Source organism: Oncorhynchus tshawytscha, linkage group LG11 (genome assembly GCF_018296145.1).
Source record: "Oncorhynchus tshawytscha isolate Ot180627B linkage group LG11, Otsh_v2.0, whole genome shotgun sequence".
NCBI lineage: Eukaryota > Metazoa > Chordata > Actinopteri > Salmoniformes > Salmonidae > Oncorhynchus > Oncorhynchus tshawytscha.
In genome coordinates, this window is record NC_056439.1 from 32,137,160 (window position 1) to 32,150,572 (window position 13,413).

General features: G+C 43.8%; 1 pseudogene; it reads right to left on the bottom strand.

The window, feature by feature from the left end:
* Nucleotides 1–2,769: 2,769 nt before the first annotated feature.
* Nucleotides 2,770–3,986, bottom strand: LOC112233120 (annotated as a pseudogene).
* Nucleotides 3,987–13,413: the final 9,427 nt, after the last annotated feature.

Here is a 13,413-nt window from a genome sequence, read left to right on the forward strand (position 1 = left end):
CCCACCATCCCGGAAGGGGGAGTAGCAATGGTTAAGAATTCTTGATGAGTGAGTAGCGCTGCTGTTAAAACTTCTTTAGCTTTTTCCCCAGATTTGCTTTATTGAAGTCCCCAGCTACAATAAATGCAGTCTCAGGATAGGCAGTTTCCAGTTTGCATGAAGTCCAGAGCCGTCGTGGTGTCAGCATAAGGGGAAATATACGCGACTATGACGACGAACAAAGAACATTTTCTTGGGAGGTAATGTGGTCGACATTTGATAGTAAGGTATTCCAGATCGGCAAAACAAAAGGACTTGAGTTCCTTTACGTTACCACAATCACACCATGAGTAGTTAAATCATGAAACATATACCTCCGCTTTTTTCCTGGAGACCTATTTTATTCCTGTCCGCACGATGTACTGAGAACCCCGCTGGCTGTATGGATATCCAAAGAAAGCCACGATTCCATGAATGTTACAGTCCCTGATGTCTCTCTAGAAGGAGATCTTCACCCTGAACTTGTCTACTTTATTGTCCAGGGACTGAACATTAGTGTGTAATATGCTCGGAAGCAGTGGATGGAATGCACACAGTCGAACAGTCTTAGAGCAGCCCATGGTGAAAGAAACGTTCTGAGAAAATAATGTAAGAAATAAATACACAAAAAAATACTACAAAGTTAGCTAGGTGCTAGGAACAGGGCGACCATGTCTGTTGGTGCCATCTTGTTCATCTCACCACCAGTGGGTGCTGCAGCACCTCCAGCACCTGTACTTCCCACAGCTATGGTGAGATGCAAGACTTCACTCTCACACAGTCACACACAGTACCTGTGCATGTGCACGGTTTTGCTTCATGCTCTTACAGCGTCTGAGCCACAGGACCAAAACAGTTGAAAAGTTGAGCCTTGAGCTTCTATACTCTTAGTTGTTGCGGAAATTGACCCACTATGCTGTTTACTTTCTTTGTCTACGTCATATTGCTGAGTATGCCTTTAATTTCCCTACGCTTCGATCACACCGACAGCATCATTGCACAAAATAGTACGCAGCATCATCTGGATATGTATGCAACAAACAATCAACATTCACCTTCTGCTACAATTTATGTCAAGCCATTTACGCATACAGTTTGACGCATACGTCGATAAATCCAATGTATGCACCACACCGAACACTGCAAATGCCTCTGCAACACAATGCTGCAAGGCGAACACAGCGTTTCATTGGAAATTTATGTAATTCTGTTGTACCAAAATGCAACGACAGTGTCCGGACGAAGTGCTACCCTCACACTGTCAAGCCTTCTACGACGTCCAGTGGTATGGATGGAGAACATGTTGTTGAGCTCTGTCTCTTTGACACACTAAACAAAAAACGTAATTTAGATTTATAGATATGTCATTTTATTTCTGCATTCAATTATTTCATAAAATGTGTAGACTTATTGATAGTACACTGTTCCAAAGATTTTTATGCGACTCCTCAGCAAATTGACTTCTATGAGTGTCGTAAAGTTGTTTTTCATGGGACAGTGAGCCCAAGGGCCGGTATTTATATGCCCTCCAAAGAAAGGACGGTGGACCAAGATTCAAAGGTCAGATTAGGAAGGAAGAGGTGGTGTTTGCTCGGTTGCTCCTTGGACATTGTACATTGAACTCATCATTACATCTGGTTGGCAAGCATGTGAATGGTTTGTGTATCGAGTGTATGGTTGATGAAACACTGGAGCATGTGATGATGTGTTGTTATATGTACTGGTATGTGAAAGAGCGGGAAAGATTGATGTGTATAGTTATTGAGGTTGGATGAGGATTGGGGGGTGATTGACTACACACTCCAGTACAGTAGGTGGCGGCATGCACCTCTAATGTTTGTTTGCGAACCGCCATATTACCATAGAAGAAGAAGAAGAAGAAGAAGAAGAAGAAGAAAAAGAAGAAGTACTAGAATACGTTTTTCACACAGTGCATGCTAGATGTCGACCGATTATGATTTATTAACGCCGATACCGATTATTGGAGAACCAAAAAAAGCAGATACCGATTAACGATTTTTATGTCTATATATTTGTAATAATGACAATTAGAACAATACTGAATGAACAATGAACACTTTTGTTTTAAGTTAATATAATACATAAATAAAATCTATTTAGTCTCAAATAAATAATGAAACATGTTCAATTTGGTTTAAATAATGCAAAACAGTGTTGGAGAAGAAAGTAAAAGTGCAATATGTGCCATGTATAAAAGCTAATATTTAAGTTCTTTGCTCAGAACATGAGAACATATGAAAGATTGTAGTTCCTATTATATTCCCAGTTAAGAGGTTTTAGGTTGTAGTGCAGAAAGCAAAGCATGTCTGTATGTTCCCATCAGTCTGCTCCTCTGCTTATCATAAATGATCCCCACCTCACTGAACACTCTCTCGCTAGGGACCGAAGAAGATGGGGGACAGAGAAACTTCTTTGCCAGTGGAGCAAGTGATTGAAGACTGTCCCCATTCTGCTTCTACCGCTCCAAAGGCAAGCTGCTCTTTCTGTCAATGACAGGCTCTGTGAGGTAACACTCCAGCTCAATTTCAAAACTACACTGGACTTCAGCCCTGCCCTCTTGGCTTCCAAGGATTCTAGCGTAGAGGCTGTCCACCAGACTGGGTGGCTGATCTACCTGGTCTTCAGCCCTGCCCTCTTGGCTTCCAAGGATTCTAGCGTAGAGGCTTTCCACCAGACTGGGTGGCTGATCTATCTGGACTCTTTGCACCTGGATCTGAGTCCTCCTCTACACTAGTCCTTTCTGCTGTGGCTCTGGGATTTGGTTAGGTCAGATTCCTCCTTCAGCCACTCTTTTGCTTTATCCTAGTGCTGTCCCTGAGGTGAAGGCATATCTCTTGTAACGTGGATCCAGGACAGTTGCCAGCATTAGGCACTTTGTCTCCTCGGCCTTGGGGAACCGCCTTGTCAGACTGTCCAACATGGTCTTCCGTAAAGTTTTAATGCCTTGAGTAGAAGAACCCTCCTGCTGCAGCATCAGCTTCAGCACCGACACACTGGGGATGATGCATGCTGCTGTAGAGTTGGAGTGGCTCATCTCCAGTGTTACCTCCTCCATAGGTGCCAGAGTCTCAATTAGGTTAGAGACAATGTCCCACTGTGCAGCAGACAAACTGCTGATGTGTCCATATTCACCTGCATACACATTCAGTGCACGCCTCTATTCAAACATCCTCTGCAACATGTGTAGTGTTGAGTTCCAGCGAGTTTGAACTGTTTGGATGATGCTGTGTTTGGGAAGGCCAAGCTCTTCCTGAATGGCCCTCGGCCTTTGTTTGGCCAGTACAGAGTGGTCAAAGTGAGTTGCACAGCTCTTCAACATGGCAATAATGTCTAGCACAGCTCTCTGACTGGATAGTCCATCATTGATTACAAGCTGTAGGGTGTGTGCACTGTAGCTGAAGTCTGGAAGCTCTGCCAGTCTCATAACTTTCACCATGTTTGCCCCACTGTCCCAGAGGCCCAGCACTACACATGCTGTGTGGATCTCCCAGTATTCCAACATGGTTAAAAACATCTCTCTGATATAGTTTCCTGTGTGTGATCCAGTCATAGTCTTGACATTCAGCACAACCTGCTTTCTTGTCCAGACATTGTCAATTAAATGTCCAGTAAGGCTCATCAGGGACTCTGTAGTGCCGGACCAGCAGTCAGTTGTCAATGCCATGTGTGGAGCATTCAATGGTGCCAAAAGATTCTTCACTTTCATCACAGCTCTTTCATGTGTTTTACCTAGCATTTCTATGCGGTATAATGTTTCATCTTTGATCCTGTACCGGGGTTCAGCAAGAGTAATCAGCCTCTGAAAACCAACGTTAGACACCACTGTGAATGACTGCTTGTCAGGGGCTATCATCTTAATAATTGCTTTATCCATCTTCTTAGGTCTTTGTCCTGCCATTTTGCTTGTTTATTAAAAAGTTCTAAGATTGTAGCCTGCGATGTCTGTGACGTGTCTGTATCACTTTTTCCTGGCAAAGAATTTGCATTTAGCTTTTTTCATCATTGCTTCCTTATGGGCTTTTGGATAGGTGTTCTTAAGGTGAATCCACAGGTTGCTGACCCCATGCTTACATCTTTATCACAAATAAGACACCTTGCTTTCCCTGGTGCCAATTCAATGTAATAGTCCCACACTGGTGCTTTTCTCTGCCATTTGTAAAATGTATATAATCGTACACCCACCAACGCACAGCACTCTGAAGTGACAAGGATACTGAAGAGTCTGCTTAGGAGACACACATATTCTCAACTGTTTGAATAATAAAACTAGAGTTTAAGTTACCTGTGATGAATGTTCAAAACAAAAACTGTCATTTCTATATGCAGGAAATCCTATTTTAATACTGGGCATGGTAAGAATTGACTACCAAAGTGTGAGTCATAATTCCCATGACACCTTATAGCAAAATCTGAAAAGCGGTTCCTTCATTCATTTATTCCATAGGATATTTTTAGATTCACTTCAAATAAGGTCTGTGTTTCATGTAGGCTTACACCACCTTGCCAATTTGATAACTGTGTAGATATTCATAGGACAAGGTAACTCTGATCAATATAGGCTAAATATAAGCAAATAAAGTGGGATCCAAAATTACTGGCACCCCTGACTGGCAATGCACAAACAATACTTAAAAAATATAAACAATATAATTAGAGAGACAAACTCAAAATATCAACATGTGAAAAATACTGTACTTTATTAATGTTTCAATGGAACCCACCAAAATAATTTATTGATTTAATTAAAAATCAATGTCCTCCAAATCAAGGTTTCACAATTATTGGCACCCTTAAATGTTATTGTAAATAACATCTACCAAAATTAAACAAGGAATTAAATTCCACTTATTTAAGTTCATCTAAGTGTTTAAGGAACTATATTGAGCCTTTACATCACTTCCCTTTTCACTGGTACTAGAGTATAAAAATGAGGTAACACGCATGCAATATCCCTTTGTCCTCCAACACCATGAAGAAAAGAAAAGACCTGGCAGTTCAAAAGGGCCAGATGGTTGTAGACCTTTATAAATCTGGTAATGGCTACAAGAAGATCCACAAACGATTGAATATACCACTGAGCACTGTCAGGGCAATTATAAAAAAATTCAAAAGATATGGAACAGTCGAAAACCTCACAGGTAGAGGACGCAAATGCATTTTGCCCCCCAGGATAGGGAGGAGGATCGTGAGAGAAGCAACAAAATCCCCAAGAATCATTGTTAAAGAATTGCAGGCCTTAGTAGCGTTTTGGGGTCACCAGGTTTAAAAAAGCACCATCAGACGCCACCTCCACAACCACAGGCTCTTTGGAAGGGTTGCCAGAAGAAAGCCCTTTCTGACCCCAAGACACAGACGCAAGCACATCGAGTTTGCAAAACATCATTTAAATTATGATTGGAAGAAGGTGCTCTGGTCAGATGAGACCAAAATTGAACGTTTTGGTCAGATACAGATTTATGAAAATATGTTGACAAACGTTACCTTATCCTAGCGAGATTTACACAAGTATCATAACGCCGAGGCGGTCTAAGCCTGCACGAAACACACACCTTATTTGAAGTAGATCAAGACATCCCCTATGGAAGACATGAACGGTAAAATAACGAAGGTACCCCTTTCAAGTTCAGCCACAAGTTATTATAGGAATTATGACACGTCGACTATTTCTCTCTATACCATTTGTATTTCATATAACTTTTATCATTGGATGTTCTTATAGGCATTTTAGTATTGCCAGCCTAATCTCTGGAGTTGATAGGCTTGAAGTTATAAACAGCGCTGTGCCTCAATCATTTCTAAGAGCTGCTGGCAAATGCAGTAAAGTGCTGTTTGAATGAATGCTTACGAGCCTGGTGCTGCCTACCACCAGAAATGATAATTTCTTAAACAAAACATTTCTTTCAGTGAAATACGGAACCGTTACGTGTTTTATTGAATCGTGGCAACACTAAGTCTAAATATTGCTGTTACATTGCATAACCTTCAATGTTATGTCATAATGATGTAAAATGATGTAAAAATCATGGCTCTCTCCAGATATACTGTCCCCGTCCATACAGCCAGCTGGGTTCTCAATACATTGCGCAGACAGGAATAAATAACTTTCTGGGAAAAAGAAAGGCAGTGGTGTATGTTTCATTACTAACTACTCATGGTATGATTGTGATAACGTACAGAAACTCAAGTCCTTTTGTTCCCCCCGACCTAGAATACCTTACAATGAAATGCCGACCGTATTACCTCCCAAGACAAATCTCTTCAGTTATAGTCACAACCGTGTATATTTTTCCCCAAGCCGATATCACGATGGCTCTCAAGAAATTACACTGAACTTTGTGCAAACTGGAAACCACATATCCTGAGGCCTCATTTATTGTAGCTGGGGATTTTAACAAAGCAAATTTGAGGAAAACGATACAGAAGCTCTACCAACACATTGACTGTAGTACTCACGATGGAAAAAGCTCGACCACTGTTACTCCCCCTTCCGGGATACAAGGCCCCCCCCCCGTCCTCTCTTCGGCAAATCAGACCACAACTCCATTTTGCTCAAACAGGAAGTACCCGTGCTAAGGTCTATTCAACCCTGGTCTGACCAACCATAATCCGTACTTTTGATTGTTTTGATCACACGGACTGGGATATGTTCCGGGTTGCCTCTGAGAATAATATTGATGTATACACGGACATGGTAACTGAGTTCATCAGGAAGTGTATAGGGGATGTTGTTCCCACTGTGACTATTAAAACCTACCCAAACCAGAAACTGTGGCTAGATGGCAGCATTTGCGCAAAACTGAAAGCGTAAACCACAGCATTTAACCATGGCAAGGTGACTGGGAATATGGTTCAATACAAACATTGTAGTTATTCCCTCTGTAAGTCAATCAAACAGGCAAAACGTCAGTACAGAGACAAAGTGGAGTCGCATTCAACGGCTCAGACACAAGACGTGTGTGACAGGGTCTACAGACATTCAGGGATTACAAAGAGAAAACCAGCCAAGTCGTGGACACCAACATCTTGCTCCCGGACAAGCTAAACACCTTCTTCGCCCGCTTTGAAGATAACACAGTGCCAACAACGCGTCCCGCTCCCAAGGACTGTGGGCTCTCTTTCTCCATGGCCGACGTGAGTAACCCTCTCGCAACCCTCGCAAACCGCATCCTAAGAGCATACGCTGACCAGCTGGCTGGAGTGTTTACGGACATATTCAATCTCTCCCTGTACCAGTCTGCTGTCCCCACTTGCTTCAAGATGTCCACCATTGTTCCTGTACCCAAGAAAGCAGTTACCTGAACTAAATGACTATAGCCACTGTCGTGGAAATTCTAACCAAGTGAGAGAGACTGTGTTATTTCTTCAAAACAATCAAACTTTATTATTAATTATTGCAATAATGGAGCTGGTAAACAATCACCCGGAGGTGATCGCTGAGTACCCACGAGCAGATTTTGGTTGCAGCTCTTTATAGCAAAGTTCCTCCTGAATTTTCATGAAAAACAACAGATGTGTGGAATGGGTCAAGGTGAGGTTTTGTATGTGAGAAAGTAATATCCCCCAGCCAGATAGCATTTGTATGTGAGAAAGTAATATCCCCCAGCCAGATAGCATTTGCTGTGAAGACTATTCCATTTGTATAGAAACCAAGGTTTTGCCCCTAAGACAAGGTTCTTCTTATCAGCTATCCATACCAGAGCCATCTTCACCCTGGTACCTCATAGTACCCAAACACCAACTCATTCTATGAAATGCAGGCTGTAGGTTTTTAATCATCAAGCCATCATAAATCAATTGCCAGCCCAAGGCCCAGAGGCCCTACTCAGTCCACACAGACGCAAATGAGAGAGTACTGAGAAAAACCTTATTCTGAGAAAAACCTTATTTGATGCGATTATGCAACTTTTCAGGGAAGTTATATACGCAGGCAGTTATGAAAGCAAAGGCTAGCTTTTTCAAACAGAAATTTGCATCCTGTAGCACAAACTCCAAAAGGTTCTGGGACACTGTAAAGTCCATGGAGAATAAGAGCACCTCCTCTCAGCTGTCCACTGCACTGAGGCCAGGAAACACTGTCACCACCGATAAATCCACGATAATTGAGAATTTCAATAAGCATTTTACTACGGCTGGCCATGCTTTCTTCCTGGCTACCCCTACCCTGGTCAACAGCCCTGCACCCCCCCACAGCAACTTGCCCAAACCTCCTCCATTTCTCCTTCACCCAAATCCAGATAGATGATGTTCTGAAACAGTTGCAAAATCTGGACCCCTACAAACCAGCTGGGCTAGACAATCTGGACCCTCTCTTTCTAAAATTATCCACCACTATTGTTGCAGCTGCCGTGGTCATCCCCCTCTTCAAAGGGGGAGACACTCTAGACCCAAATGGTTACAGACCTATATCTATCCTACCCTGCCTTTCTAAGGTCTTCGAAAGCCTAGTTAACAAACAGATCACCGATCATTTTGAATCCCACCGTACCTTCTCTGCTATGCAATCTGGTTTCCGAGCTGGTCATGGGTGCACCTCAGCCACGCTCAAGGTCCTAAACAATATCATAACTGCCATCGATAAAAGACAATACTGTGCAGCTGTCTTCATCAACCTGGCCAAGGCTTTCGACTCTGTCAATCACCACATTCTTATCGGCAGACTCAACAGCCTTGGTTTCTCAAATGACTGCCTCGCTTGGTTCACCAACTACTTCTCAGACAGAGTTCAGTGTCAAATCGGAGGGCCCGTTGTCTGTACCTCTGGCAGTCTCTATGGGGATGCCACAGGGTTCAATTCTCGGGCCGGCACTTTTATCTATATACATCAATGATGTCGCTCTTGCAGCTGGTGATTCTCTGATCCACCTCTACGCAGACGACACCATTCTGTATACTTATGGCCCTTCTTTGTACACTGTGTTAACTAACCTCCAGACAAGCTTCAATGCCATACAACTCTCCTTGTTGTATGGCCTCCAACCGCTCTTAAATGCAAGTAAAACTAAATGCATGATATTCAACCGATTGCTGCCCGCACCTGCCTGCCCGTCCAGCATCACTACTCTGGATGGTTCTGACTTAGAATATGTGGACAATTACAAATACGTAGGCGTCTGGTTAGACTGTAAACTCTCCTTCCAGACTCACATTAAGCATCTCCAATCCAAAATTACATCGAGAATCGGCTTCCTATTTCACAACAAAGCATCCTTCACTCATGCTGCCAAACATACCCTCGTAAAACTGACTATCCTACTGATCATTGACTTCGGCGATGTCATTTATAAAATAGTCTCTAACGCACTACTTAGCAAATTGGATGCAGTTTATCACAGTGCCATCCGTTTGGTCACCAAATCCCCATATACTACCCACCACTGTGACCTGTATGGTCTCGTTGGCTGGCCCTCACTTGATATTCGTCGCCAAACCCACTGGCTCCAGGTCATCTATAAGTCTTTGCTAGGTAAAGCCCCGCCTTATCTCAGCTCACTGGTCACCATAGCAGCATCCACCGATAGTACTCACTTCAGCAGGTATATTTCACTGGTCAGCCCCAATGCCTATTCCTCCTTTGGCAGCCTTTCTTTCCAGTTCTCTGCTGCCAATGACTGGAACGAATTGCAAAAATCACTGAAGCTGGAGACTCATATCTCCCTCACTAACTTTAAGCATCAGCTGTCAGAGCAGCTCACAGATCACTACACCTGTACATAGTCCATCTGTAAATAGCCCATCCAACTACCTCATCCCCATATTGTTATTTATTTATTTATTTGCTCCTTTGCACCCCAATATCTCTACTTGCACATTCATCTTCTGCAATTCTATCACTCCTGTGTTTAATTGCTAGATTGTAATTCATTCGCCACTATGGCCTATTTATTGCCTTACCTCCCTAATCTTACCTCATTTGCACACACTGTATATCGATCTTTTTCCATTGTGTTATCGACTGTACGTTTGTTTATTCCATGTTTAACTCTGTGTTGTTGTTTGTGTCGCACTGCTTTGCTTTATCTTGGCCAGGTCACAGTTGTCACAGTTGTAAATTAGTTCTCAACTGGCCTACCTGGTTAAATAAAGGTGAAATAAAATAAATTAAATAAAACAGTGTTATAACATAATCTTGTCATTTTCTACCATACCCCATAGCACTCACTTCTGTCATCATGAAGTGCTTTGAGAGGCTAGTTAAGGATCATTTCACCTCTGCCCTAGACCCACTTCAATTTGCATACCACTCCAATAGATCCACAGACGATGCAATTGCCATCGCACTGCACACTGCCCTATCCCATCTGGACAAGAGGTAAGAATGCTGTTCATTGACTATAGCTCAACCTTCAGCACCATAGTGCCCTCCAAGCTCATCATTAAGCTCGAGGCCCTGGGTCTGAACCCCGCCCTGTGCAACTGGGTCCTGGACTTCCTGACAGTCCGCCCCCAGGTGGTGAGGGTAGGTAGCAACACATCTGCCACGCTGATCCTCAACACTGGAGCTCCCCAGGGGTGCGTGCTCAGTTCCCTCCTGTACTCCCTGTTCACCCACGACTGCATGGCCAGGCACAACTCCAACACCATCATTAAGTTTGCTGACGACACAACAGTGGTAGACCTGATCACCGACAACGACGAGACAGCCTATAGGGAGGAGGTCAGAGACCTGGCTGGGTGGTGCCAGAATAACAACCTATCCCTCAATGTAACCAAGACTAAGGAGGTGATTGTGGACTACAGGAAAAGGAACACCGAGCACGTCCCCATTCTCATCGACGGGGCTGTAGTGGAGCAGGTTGAGAGCTTCAAATTCCTTGGTGTCCACATCAACAACAAACTAGATTGGTCCAAACACACCAAGACAGTCGTGAAGAGGGCACGACAAAGCCTATTCCCCCTCAGGAAACTAAAACGATTTGCCATGGGTCCTGAGATCCTCAAATTCTACAGCTGCAACATCGAGAGCATCCTGACTGGTTGCATCACTGCCTGGTACGGCAATTGCTCGGCCTCCGACCGCAAGGCACTTCAGAGGGTAGTGCGTACGGCCCAGTACATCACTGGGGCAAAGCTGCCTGCCATCCAGGATCTCTACACCAGGCGTTGTCAGAGGAAGGCCCTAAAAAAAGCCACCCCAGTCATAGACTGTTCTCTCTACTACCGCATGGCAAGCGGTACCGTAGTGCCAAGTCTAGGACAAAAAGGCTTCTCAACAGTTTTTACCCCCAAGCCATAAGACTCCTGAACTGGTAACCAATGATTACCCGGACTATTTGCATTGTGTGCCTTCCCCCAACCCCTCTTTTACGCTGCTGCTACTCTCTGTTTATCTTATATGCGTAGTCACTTTAACTATACATTCATGTACATACTACCTCAATTGGCCCGACCAACCAGTGTTCCCGCACATTGGCTAACGGGGCTATCTGCATTGTGTCCCACCACCTGCCAACCCCTCTTTTTATGCTTCTGCTACTCTCTGTTCATCATATATGCACAGTCACTTTAACGATACCTACATGTACATACTACCTCAATAAGCCTGACTAACAGGTGTCTGTATATAGCCTTGACACCCTTTTTTCAAATGTCTTTCTACTGTTGTTTTATTTCTTTACTTACCTACATACACACACACACACATACCTTTTTTTGGCACCATTGGTTAGAGCCTGTAACTAAGCATTTCACTGTAAGGTCTGTAATACCTGTTGTATTCGGCACACGTGACAAATAAACTTTGATTTGATTTGATTAATTTGCACAGCAGCATTGTATTCAGTACGTAGATTCAGTACAGATCTATACTAAATTACTTGATTTTATTGACTTCAACAGGTGGTGTAAGAGACTAAGATCACCAACCAATCAGCCCAGAAACTGTATGAGCACCTGGGCTTTGTGAGGGACAAGAAGCTCTTACGGTCTATTTAAACGTGTTATTTCTTACACTAGTACCCCAGGTCATCTTAGGTTTCTTTACATACAGCCGAGAAGAACTACTGAATATAAGATCAGCGTCAACTCACCATCAGTACGACCAAGAATATGTTTTTCGCGATGCGGATCCTGTGTTCTGCCTTACAACCAGTGTAACCGAGTGGATCCCATGCAGCGACCAAAAAAAAAAACGACTCAGAAAAAGAGGGAAACGAAGCGGTCTTCTGGTCAGACTCCGGAGACGGGCACATCGTGCACCACTCCCTAGCATTCTTCTTGCCAATGTCCAGTCTCTTGACAACAAGGTTGATGAAATCCGAGCAAGGGTAGCATTCCAGAGGGACATCAGAGACTGTAACGTTCTCTGCTTCACGGAAACATGGCTAACTGGAGAGACGCAATCCGAAGCGGTGCAGCCAGCGGGTTTCTCCACGCATCGCGCCGACAGAAACAAACATCTTTCTGGTAAGAAGAGGGGCGGGGGCGTATGTCTTATGGCCAACGTGACATGGTGTGATGAAAGAAACATACAGGAACTCAAATCCTTCTGTTCACCTGATTTAGAATTCCTCACAATCAAATGTAGACCGCATTATCTACCAAGAGAATTCTCTTCGATTATAATCACAGCCGTATATATCCCCCCAAGCAGACACATCGATGGCTCTGAACGAACTTTATTTAACTCTCTGCAAACTGGAAACGATTTATCCGGAGGCTGCATTCATTGTAGCTGGGGATTTTAACAAGGCTAATCTGAAAACAAGACTCCCTAAATTTTATCAGCATATCGATTGCGCAACCAGGGGTGGAAAGACCCTGGATCATTGTTACTCTAACTTCTGCGACGCATATAAGGCCCTGCCCCGCCCCCCTTTCGGAAAAGCTGACCACGACTCCATTTTGTTGATCCCTGCCTACAGACAGAAACTAAAACAAGAAGCTCCCACGCTGAGGTCTGTCCAACGCTGGTCCGACCAAGCTGACTCCACACTCCAAGACTGCTTCCATCACATGGACTGGGAGATGTTTCGTATTGCGTCAGACAACAACATTGACGAATACGCTGATACGGTGTGCGAGTTCATTAGAACGTGCGTTGAAGATGTCGTTCCCATAGCAACGATTAAAACATTCCCTAACCAGAAACCGTGGATTGATGGCAGCATTCGTGTGAAACTGAAGGCACGAACCATTGCTTTTAATCAGGGCAAGGTGTCTGGTAACATGACTGAATACAAACAGTGCAGCTATTCCTCCGCAAGGCTATCAAACAAGCTAAGCGCCAGTACAGAGACAAAGTAGAATCTCAATTCAACGGCTCAGACACAAGAGGTATGTGGCAGGGTCTACAGTCAATCACGGACTACAGGAAGAAACCCAGCCCAGTCACGGACCAGGATGTCTTGCTCCCAGGCAGACTAAATAACTTTTTGC